Consider the following 11,573-nt stretch of genomic DNA (forward strand, 5'->3'; position numbering starts at 1 on the left):
ATGTCCTTATTAAGACAGGCCCAGGGATCTCTGTTTCTCCTCTGCCATCTCCCTGGTGTCCACCGAATCCCCTCCCCCCCTCATCCCCCGCCTCCTCTTGCTCAAAGAGTCTCTGCCCAAATAAGGACAAGAGACTAGGGGAGCCATGTGGACCAGGGAATACGGGAAGGGGACGTTTACCAATTTAGGCGTCCACCCCGGGCCTGGAAATCCCAGCACTGCTTTTGCTGGAAGGAATCGCCGGGTCTCAGTACCAGCCGGCCGCAGCCTTAACAAGCACGAACAGGCCAGTCGAGCCCAGTCAAGAGTTACACAAGGCTCAGTTCGGGTCTCTGTTTAGCACTCGGATCATGTTACCGACACAAAGCACTAATAACAAATATGCCAAATCCCCCTTTTTAATAACAAATCTATTCCCGTCTCTGCAGCTCTAAGCTTTTGGTCAGAGCTGAATCCGACATGGAGATCAGGCGGCTAAAAGCCAGGATAACGGGGTGAAAATTGTGGAATACTTCCATAAAGCACCCCTCTTCCCAAAGGATCCAGGTGCACACCAGGAGAAAGCACCACACCACCCGCCTGCAAGGCTGAGAACCTGTCAAAGTCTTACTCGGCTGACGTGCGTACGGTACAACATACTTGCATCTGTATTTGTTTCCGGCAAGTAACTCCAGCTGCTACTGGCTAAGGCCCTAATACATCATGACAGTCACCACAGATGGGGTCTCCCTGCCTGAGTTTGACTCATTCAGAAGTCTTTTGTAGCGGCAATTTCTCTCACTCTCTCAGGTCATATCCTAACCAGGAATCTTTTGGCTAAAACAAAAATGGAGCCATGTCCTGGACACTTTCAAAACAGGCAACCAGGGTCTACACAACCAGTCAACTCACAATCCCTAACATTCCCAGAGTGCTGCCCATTCCATGTTATAAACCCCATAAACATATAGAGAATGCCCTGTGCACGCTTAATCCTTTGATTCATTTTTTTTGTGTCTTGAACAAAACCAGTTCTTGTTTCGGATGTAAATTATCCCCAACGTTAGCCGTCCATCTGTATCGACCCATTGTGCTATAAAACCACATTAGACTGAGCATAGAGTCGTACGGCAAACAATAACAGAAAAGATCCCTTGTACTACGGACCGCAGTAGATTAGCGGCTAAACTCTTTGTGTACCGCGCTTGGGGGCCGCCGAGGAAGGAGAAACGGGATGAATCAGCGCTACACGGTCTGCAGGCCCTGTGATGCGTTTCCTAACAGGTGACCATGCGGGGTCGCCGTGGGAATGGGCTGCCGACGTCGTGGGAAAGCGACAAGAAGGTCTACGGATTGGGACACGGGTCGGGCGAGACTGGGAGCACCTTCTCGGGGAGACATTGGCACGGAGTGGCAGCACAGGAAGCTAATTTTTTGTAGAGTGCCTCTGAGAAGACAGAGGGTGAAGGAGGCTCGGTCGGCCCAGGAGGGCAGTGCCTGGCCTAAGAAAACGTTCTGCTCCAGATCTGCTGGAGTGTAGTTGCGTATGCTAACTTCCAGATCCCCGGTGGTGTTAATCATTATAATATCCTTTGAGGCAAGAGGGATTAAAGGGGTTGGTAGAAGGTGTGTGAAAAACATAATAATTAATTTTCAAAACAAGGAGGAGTTTTATTAGTGATCAGCTTGCTGTTAGCTATGTGTACTTAAATTCAAAACGTTTCCAAACACTAAGGAAGGCTAGCATTAATGTTTTAACCTTTCACACATCATATACTAGGAAGAGACTTAGCTAAATAAACATTCTTCACCGAAAACTAATTTATCCTAAATTTATCTACATAAAACACTGGCTCCAAATGAGAAAGAACCGTGTAGAGCTATAGAGATTTGCGTTGTGTTTTGTATTCGTAGTTAGATGTACTGTCTGCGATCATGTGATCTGAAGATCCACGTCACAGTCCATAAGCTCTCGCAGCCAGGAGGATTTCTCCAATTTCCTCAGTGAGAAGAGGGTAAATATTTATTCCGGGATAATTAACTATTCGATGCGCAAACAGACGCGGTCTCCTTGGCGACTAGCGGATCGAGCCAGAAGCCCAAACGAAGGGGCTAACCTTCTGCATGCTGTTTTGTCACAGACAATGTGGGAGGCGCCAATCCACGAGTGGGTCCCTCGCGCAGAATAGAGTCACATGTGCCATCTTATCTGTTCTGTGGAAGCCAGCTTTCTCTTGCCTGTCCACAGCTGAGGCTTATTTCAATGTGAAGGGCCCCCCTCCCAGAATGAAGGCTTTGTTAGGAGAGTTGCTGGTGCAGCTGCAACTCTTGTAACACTTGTTAGCCCAAGGCACTACTGGAGGGGGTGGGAGGGGAGCTGAGCTGCTCTCAGAGTAACAGCCCCCTCCTCCCAGACTGCCACCTACAGTACCTTCTCTCTCTCTCTCTCTCTCTCTCTCACACACACACACACACACTCCCTAAAGCATAACAGGCTCACTCAGAGAGGAGCAGCTGCTCTTGCAGGTCAGGTTACAGATAAGGAAGACATTTTTAGGCTGGGGCCCAAAGATCAGCGCAGACACATGGAAGCACCCATGCTCGGGGTCAGCTCTGCACCGGGGTGTTTAAGCCATGCCGCACCTACACGACCTGACAAAGCAACACAGAACTTAAAAGCGCACAAGAATTATCGAGTTTTCCTTGATCAATATTAAAAAGATAACAGGACTATGAGCACTCATTAAGCCAAAGGCATTTTCCACTCACAAAATCGATAAGCAGTCCTCTTTGAAACTATACTTTCCTGACTAATAGAAATGGCAAAAAAATCCCCCGAAATATCCAGTTTGGTCCCTGAAAGGTTTTTCTCAACTCAACCCCCCCTCGCCCCCTCTGCCAGCCCTCTCACCAAAACCACGGCCCCTTAAATGGCTGCAGTACCAGTGAACGCGGACTCGACTCCCCCCCCCATCCCGATTTTGCCAGAGACAACAACACAGCAGCTACCAGAACCGTGGCTGAAGAGCTAGACAAAGAAGCACCCTCTCTACGCAGCTCCTAACCTTCTGGACACAAAACCTTAACCTCCACCATCTCCCGCACCACCCAAGGTTCCACTCTGCACACACCCCTGCCTCGGCCCACTCTTCTTCTGGCTTTAATGGACTATAACTCCCTCCCATAACATCCTCCTACTTCCACTTTGGCATTGCATACAGGAAGCAATAGAAGCAGGGAGCGCAGAGATATCTGAAGAAAGAAAACACACACACACACACACAAACACATACGAGGCTTGAAAGCAAAGGGGCTAAAGCTGATAGACTGATAAAATAGACAGCATCATTTGAAGCAGTTTAACAACTAGTGTGACAGATGAGTGTGATTACATGAGTGTGAAATGAGTGCCTTACAATAACTTCTATCCTAAGTATCCCAAGAGGTTCATTTTTTTTATAACTGCCTATATTACTAACACTCTGAATACATATTACGAAACTGCAAAACCACTGCACACCCATATACTTAGAGGTACTATGGTATGGTAAACAAATCCTTGCTGCTATAAGCTAGCAGCTCCTGTAGACAATCTTCAGAAACATAATTATTAAGACCCCTCCCCCTGAGCCATTAAACATAACTTGCCTTTTTCCACCATCAAAACCCCAAAATTGAGCAAAGCACAAACATATGGAATAGTTTGAGGTCTATGAAGGAAGGGGCGAGAACCACTTCTATAAACCACAAATTCCAGCACTACTAAGAGTTCAATCCAAACTTCCATTCACATAAGGTTCCTCTGCTTAGGATCACCACACCGAGGATTCTTGATTCCTCACAGCGTTTGGTGAGCAATCCATCACTCTGATTTTGTAATTCCACAGTCATATATGCATCTTCGATATCGTGGAATCAGACAAGAGATTGGAGTCCTACACTTAATTATATTGTGGTCCATTTTGCAAACAGAGCAGCTCCAAAAGCCCTTAATTTTCTTCAAAATGTCAGCGAGTGAGATTTACAGGTCATGTGACCTATCAAAGAATCCTGATGGTCCCGTGTTTCTACTCGCCCCAGTCCAACCAGCAGATAAGACACCCACCCTCCCGGACCATTCCTGTTCAACAGACAACCACCCCCACAACCCGAATCCCCAGCCCCTCCCCTCTGTGTTCCCGCGGCAACGCGCCACACAAAGCACAACTGCCAAACACCAGCATAGTGCCACGCCGCGGTTCTCCTCACGTCCACTAAAGCGTGTTGTGACAAGCCTCACACGCGGCAGGTCTCTGTGCACCTTCCTCTGTCACAGGGAGCAGGGTTGGGAACGCGCGCTTATCACAAGCGCCATCCCCTTGGGCCACGGTTCAACAAAGAGCTGTAAAATCCAGCTTGGGCCTGGAGACTCTGAAATCAAGCAGTCCAGAATGTTCTGATTAGGTCTAAATGGGGCTCATTTAGGGCAGAGGGAAAATTATATAATAAATATAGCAGTAGATGGAAAGCTATTATAAAGCTTCCATAGGGACTGTTGGAGAGTGGGCACTGAAGATGTGAATACTGAGGTACCAACAAGGCTAACTGTGGAGCAGACAGAGTGATGAGCAGGGGATAAGGGACCTACAGCAGCCAACAGATGAAGGATATCCTGAGAGAAAAAGCCACACAGGAGAGCAAGTGACAAATCAGGGATAAAAGCAGCGAGTGAGCCTACGCAAACTCCATCATGATCTCTATGGGTGTGTATTTCACCGATAGCTAAGAAAAACTGATCCTGAGGTCTGGCCAAAGATACAGACATCTTGGAGATCCCATCTGGAGCCATTGACACAGATAGATGGGGAACATTTGACATATTGCTGGAGCCAAAGCAGATGCAAACGCGACCACAGAACAGGACGTGATGGAGCTGTCGCCCCAGCCAGCCGAATGAAAGGGAACAGCTGTGTGACCGAAGGGTTAACAGTATGCAACGGCACGCTATTCTGCTATTCCAATCGGCAGAGGGCCCGATTGCTGCTAGGCCAACTTCTGAAACGCACACAAACCACCAGCAGACGACAAGGCTTTGTGGCAGTGAAGCCATACTTCAAATGGACAATAGCCATCCTTTGGATAGCACACATTTGTAGGTGACCATCAATGCAACTGTAGGGTCACGCCTTCCAGACAGCTCTTGGCATCATTCCTGTGTCGGTAGCCATGAGAGACATACACGTCAAGGGTGCATTCCTTTCGTCAGGCCATTGTCTTCGAGCATAATTACAGGTGTAGGTAAAAACACCTCTCTATCTTACCCACAAACAGGCATCCACAAACCTGGGCTCAGAGGAGGAATATAGCAGCAAGACTGTATCCACAAAAAGGTGACTTAAGTCTGGCTAATGTGACAATACACACACTGGCCATATATGGATTCCCTGGTACTTTGCCATGTTTATTTTATAGTTATGTTTACTATAATTGTTTGGGTAAATTACTCATATCAGTTATTTTAATACAATGTAGGTTTAGGTTTGGCCCCTTTCTCATGGCTGACTGCCCAATTAGAATGTAGAATTTGTTCCTTACTTTCTGGAAAGAAGCACTCGAATTTAAGTACACTTAAGTAAAAGAAATGGTCATTACAGGAAAAAGTTAATTCGACTCATTAAGAACATTTGCAAAGCGTTCATTATTGCGTTAAATAGGTTATTTTACAGATTATTCTGCCAGATTCTGTCAATTATGCAATTATAGCCAGCCAGTTAAACAGAGACACAGCCAAAGGCTGCATTAGAGACTTTGAGTGCTTTTCAGGTTGGATTAAACCCTTGTGTTTACAGAATAGCTGGCAGAGAAAAACTCATCGGCATCGGAGCATTTCTTCTTGTTCTACTTAATAAACACCTAGCTGGCTCCCTGAGACCCCTCAGCTGCCAAGACACAGCAACACGCTTAGTAATCTTTGTTAAATGCTCACAAGGCTCGACAGGAGACGGTCGATTGCCTTATGGGAAGCGGGTCGTTTTTCTCAGGTACCAGAACTGACAGGGTGCAGACCTCCACGCAAATGAGTTAGGAAAAAATCTTCTTGATTCCCATTTACACAGTATACATCATCACACTATACATCATATGTTAGTATCAGCTTCTTATGTTGAACATAAGTAATTTTCTGGGCTGAAATCTTGTACCTCAAAATTAGCAATATTTCCTATCCATATCTGATTATTCATGGAGACTAAATCCACCAATATTTCATTGCTCTTGTTCCAGTTATCACCTTCTTCAAGTGGCAGCTATGTGAAATTTCTCAAAAATAGTTTTGCCATTGGTATCCTGGGATGAGTAAAAACTGGTGCTAGGGGCCTTTTGATGTCAATATTGCAAGATTCAACCAGCAGTAATAAGCTGGACAGATTCTTAGAAGACAGAATTGAGGAACTCAAATATTTGGATCAGTTAGTTTCCAGAATATGTTCTCCAATAAATAATATAAATGAGAGAACAAACACATAAAGATTTGGGAAACTAAAGCCTCTAGGATGATGCAATTCAGTGTCACTTGGATTCATACATCTCATCCTGACTGACAACAAAGTAACTTTTTGTGGGTGAAATTCTGCTTAAAGCTACCTTTTCAACACCTTCACCCAACATCTCAGTTCAGTCCTGTGCTGGAAGGAAGCATCCATTGGTTGCACACAACACACATATAGCTGCTCAAAGCAGTCTGCAGAGATTCTCGTGATATGGCACACAATACATTCACGTTTATGGTCATGGATTCCTGTTCACTGCTTTTTAGCGAGTAAAGATTATTGACGCGCAAAGCCCCTTGAGCGGACACTTTCGACGCACGAGACATAGGTTCTGACACGTCCGTTTTTCAGCTGGAGACTAGCCTACGGCTGCTGGTTTCACATTACACATCTCGCTCCAAAAAGGCTGTTTCCAAGGTGGCAACCCCCAAACTGCATCTCCAGCAGGAACGAGTTCCCCAGCTGAAACGCTACAGTGTCGCCCAGCCTTGTTGACCTGACTGGTGTTTTTTTGCAAGGAAGTGGCCATACGCAAGACGGACGCGTGGACAGAGAGATTGGCCAGATTGCATAGACTTTCATTTATTGCAGGTGCAACATAACCTCACAGAACAGGCCCATGACAGAAAAATAATCACTCGTTCAGTTTCACAAAGCCGCTGCCCTTCCAGTGACTTCTCACTCTAAAGCCCTGGTTGACGTTTCATTCTTTCCAAGCTAGCAAAACACTTTACACACCTATTCATCACACACTGGCCATAATGAGCATGCAGGTTTTCCTGCAAATTAGCTGCCGCAGGAGGATAAATATTTCACTAGGCACAGTTAACACACTAACATCCCTTCCAGGATAAGTCATTCTGGGAAGGAAAAGTGAAATGAACTATTTCCATTTAAGAGGAAATGGCACAGTATGTATAAATCTACGCCCCAGCACCTAAAACAGAGTCCTATCTGTGCTGAACTAGTCCTGTATGGTGACATTCCACCACACAATTAATCCAGTTATCAGTTCAAACTGCCGCAGATTTGCCATGATTTTGGATGTTTTTATGCTGTTGACAAGTAGTCATTGTCACAGAGGTTCTTTTATATTTTACATATATTTCTTAAAACTGGAAAAGCCTGTATATTCTTGTCAAGCTAAAAAAACAGGAGTGTCCTCACACTGGAAGGTGTGATGTTTAATAATAGGCCCAGTAAAAACTAAGATCCCCCTTCCTGGTTTCCTGTGATGACTGCAAAATGACTCTTTGAAATTAAGCCCTGACATTCAGAAAAGGCTCCGGACGCAGAGTAAAAATGCAACGAGAAGCACTTTTAACAATTAACAAATTGCCTTCCCTGCAGCACAAAAAAGGATTTAATGGTCGGAGTTATCGTTTCGAATTTTATAAATTCAGTAAGTTGATCCTGAAGGTCTTTAAACATGAGCGGCAAAGCCTCCGCAAAAAAAGAAAGGAAATAAAACCACTTGTTCCAACATTTTCAGCATTCGTGAAAACCAACACAGTGTTCCTCCAGATAAATTCAGAGCTCTTGCCCTACGCGGTTTCCCGCGCAGGACCTGTATTTTTTTTTTTTTTTTTTTGGAACCTAAATGAAAACGCAAGCCTCCTATGCGGGTGAATCATCTACTTAAGAGATACGCGATCGGTTCCGTCTTTTCACAGCGTGTCCTCGGATCTACACACGGCAGGCCACACCGCCAGCCTTTTTCCATTACGGACCGACCTCATGTCGCGAGATACATAAACATCTATCATCTGCGCGCGGACTCTCATGCGCACTCGCTCGCTCTCTTTTGCTCGCGATCTCTGGAAAAAAAGCATTTCCCTCCATGCGTAGCACCAGCACAGCTTATACCCGCAAACCCTGGGCAAGTCAATGGATAGCCTTTGATGTGGCATTGTTGGAGTCAGGCCCTTTTCCCATCCACGGCCCAGATTGGCAGAAAGTACATATTCATTTCTGCCACAAATGCTGCCTCGGAAGAGCTGTTCGGTACGTCTGCAAGCGTGCGAGACCTTGCCTTAAACCAAAGCTAATGTTAGTGTTTCTTACCCAAATTCTCGCCAGGGAAATTCTGGTTTAATGCAGTTGCTTCGATATGCCCCCCACCTTAACATGTTTAAATCTGTTAGCAACCGTACTAATATTACTGCTTAATTTTGTATTTACACTTAAACTTTAGTCTAGCGTGTTACTTATATTGCTGAAAAAGTTCTAACTGGCAACTTATACTTGTATGATACTAGATCAAAATTTAACTGCAGACACTTTAGTGTTTTATATACAGGCCTTATCCGACACGGAGGACTCGAAACACAACTGGAAATCTCAACTTTTTCATGGCATGATTTAATAACACATATATAAACGTTGAAACTCACATAATGTGATTCGTACTAGGCCTAATTAACAATGTCTCTGCTCATTCACTCCCGTATAAAGAATGCATATCTCTGGGGGTAGGAAACTATTTTTAACCAATATTAAAAGCATGCAAATCTTGAGTCAAGCAACTAATGGGCTCTTCAAAACAGCTAGTTACACTGAGAAGCCGCTCCTGAAGTTCTGAAAAGTTTTGAAAAGTATCGGGAATACATTTTAGTGGGAAAAGTCTCATATTCGCAGGGCCGGATCTTAGTATGATGCATCGCGCACAAAACCGCAGTGCGCGTCCATCATCCCGCATGCAAGCCGGACACTCCGCGGCGCATCTCGTTTTCTTATTTAACATTTGAAAGTATATGTACATACCACGTCTCCCCGACGTCAGACCTAAAATTGGATATTTTGAACTTGGGTTAAAATGTAGTAGTAATTACACAAGTAACCTTATGTAAATTGTAATTCACCTCCCGTTTAATGGTTAAACAGAATATACGGTGGCATTCACAAAACAATCTGGCTCTAACTAAATTATGTTGAAACGTGTTCTTTCATTGCTTCAAAGTTAGTCTTACAAAGTAACTTTTTAAAAATTCTTACTGTAAATGAAAGCCACAAAACATATTACTAGTCATATTACTTAATTTAACTATTAGAAACATTCAGCCCTCAACTGTATCAAAATAACATTTATTCAGTATAATTCTGATAATACATGTAGTATTATTATATCTTTTTTAAATTTCTTTATTATTTAAGCAACATTGCACCTGCTGGCGATTCGGCGGCCGAGATTCAGTTACTTTCCTGTGTGGATTTCAGCAAATATACATTTAGAGGATAAAAGGATAAAATAAAGTACTCTTTCGCATATAAACAACGAGTTAGAGGGGATAATATACTTAGCCTACCTGTGAATTTATTAAGCGGATTCTTCAAAAAACAGCGCTTGCCAAAGTAGCCTAATCATCCAGTTGTGGCGTGTCCCCCCACTGTTTTTCCTTGTGTCAATCCCCGTGTAAAATAATAAAAATAGTCTGTGAACCCCCCGAACAAATAGTGGGAAGTATGAATACAGTGGGGATTCAAGTCCGACAATCTGCACAAAGAAAGAAACATGATAAGGCGCTCGTAGCGTCGGCAATGAAGAAAAAAGTCAATTAAAGCAAAGATCACGTTTTACTTTAAATTTAATAAATCAGACTGCCCAGCAAGGATTCCTTCCACGCATTCACGGAGAAAGTCACATAAAGAGTATCTATCCCTATTTTCCTCCCTCCCAACTACGGGAGTCCCACGAGAAAAAATGCAAAAAATGACAAAGATCTGAAAACTTCGGAAAGCGAGCGGCACGAAACTTTACCAAAACATTTCAAACAAAGAAAATGGTTTAATAAACACTCACCTAAAGTCGGTAAACCTTTTTCCTAAATAAAGCGAAAGTCAAACTTTCGTGTATTTAAACTTCTTAATTTTTTTCAGGTGTCTTTCTCTTTTCTATAAATATTTCCCCCAGTTTGACAGTAAAGGTGGAATGTAAAGTATGAGTTTGGTATGAAATCAACGCCGACGCTGAAAACGAAGAAAAAACGTCGAAGGAGGAGGAGTCACGGTGATGCGTCAATCAATTGAGATGGGGGCGGGTCCTTCCCAGTAAACCCCGCCCATTGAACTATCTGCCAGTTCTTCACATTACACTTAAAAAATTCGCGTCATTTTTTAGCTACATTCGGAAAAGACTAATTCAAATTTATCAACCAACGTGAAATGCAATCGCTAAAGCCTCTAACTGCTGTATTATAAACCCTCCATTTGATTATGGGGACAAAAAAATGTACGAAAAACTAATATTTTTTACGAAACTACTTCCTAGGTGGCATGGTGTCTGTGTATGTATCTGTCTGCGTCTGTGTGGGTGTGTGGAGTTTTCATGTTATCCCTGTTTTGGATGGGCTTCCTCATACACAATCTAAAGCAAGCAGTTAGGATATTTGGCGTTTCTAAATAGTCTGTTTTGTGCGTGTATGTGTCGTGTGAAGGTTTGATGTCCTGTCCAGGGTGTATCCCTGCCTGGTTTTTAATACTGTCTGGGATAGGCTAAGTGACCCTAGCTGGCGTGAGCAGTTGGAAGATGGATAGAAATTATATCCAAGTATCACCTGTTTTTTCATTTGAATCATGTGGACTGTTGTTTATGGGTAAAGCTTGTTTTGTATTAAGTTATTTTTATGCCGAAATAATTGCAAATGCAAGTTTTACCACTTGCAACTGGTAAAACTGAGTGTTTAGAAAATTATCAGTTATTCATTGTGGTAGCTTATCATTACATTAAGGTATTAGAGAGAAGTACTTCAATAACTCATTTTTGTTTTTCTTTTGAGACTCCAAATTCAGAGTGTGTCAGTGAACATTCCAGAAAGCTGAAAGTGCCTCTGCACTTTATGGAGCACATGTTTAGCCTAATGTAGTGATTTTAAAAATCCTTTAAAAAAACACGCATATGCACACTTCGCACATTCCTTTAACTACGCAACGTCTCAAAAAATATATATATATATTTTTGATTAGGCTACTCTGTTTAACTTGGTCATTTTTTAGTAATTAACTAAAATATAAATCCATACATCTGTAGCCTACAGGTATTCCACTTTTAATTAAAATCCAAAAACGTGA

This window comes from Paramormyrops kingsleyae, chromosome 8 (genome assembly GCF_048594095.1).
Source record: "Paramormyrops kingsleyae isolate MSU_618 chromosome 8, PKINGS_0.4, whole genome shotgun sequence".
In the NCBI taxonomy this organism is placed as follows: domain Eukaryota; kingdom Metazoa; phylum Chordata; class Actinopteri; order Osteoglossiformes; family Mormyridae; genus Paramormyrops; species Paramormyrops kingsleyae.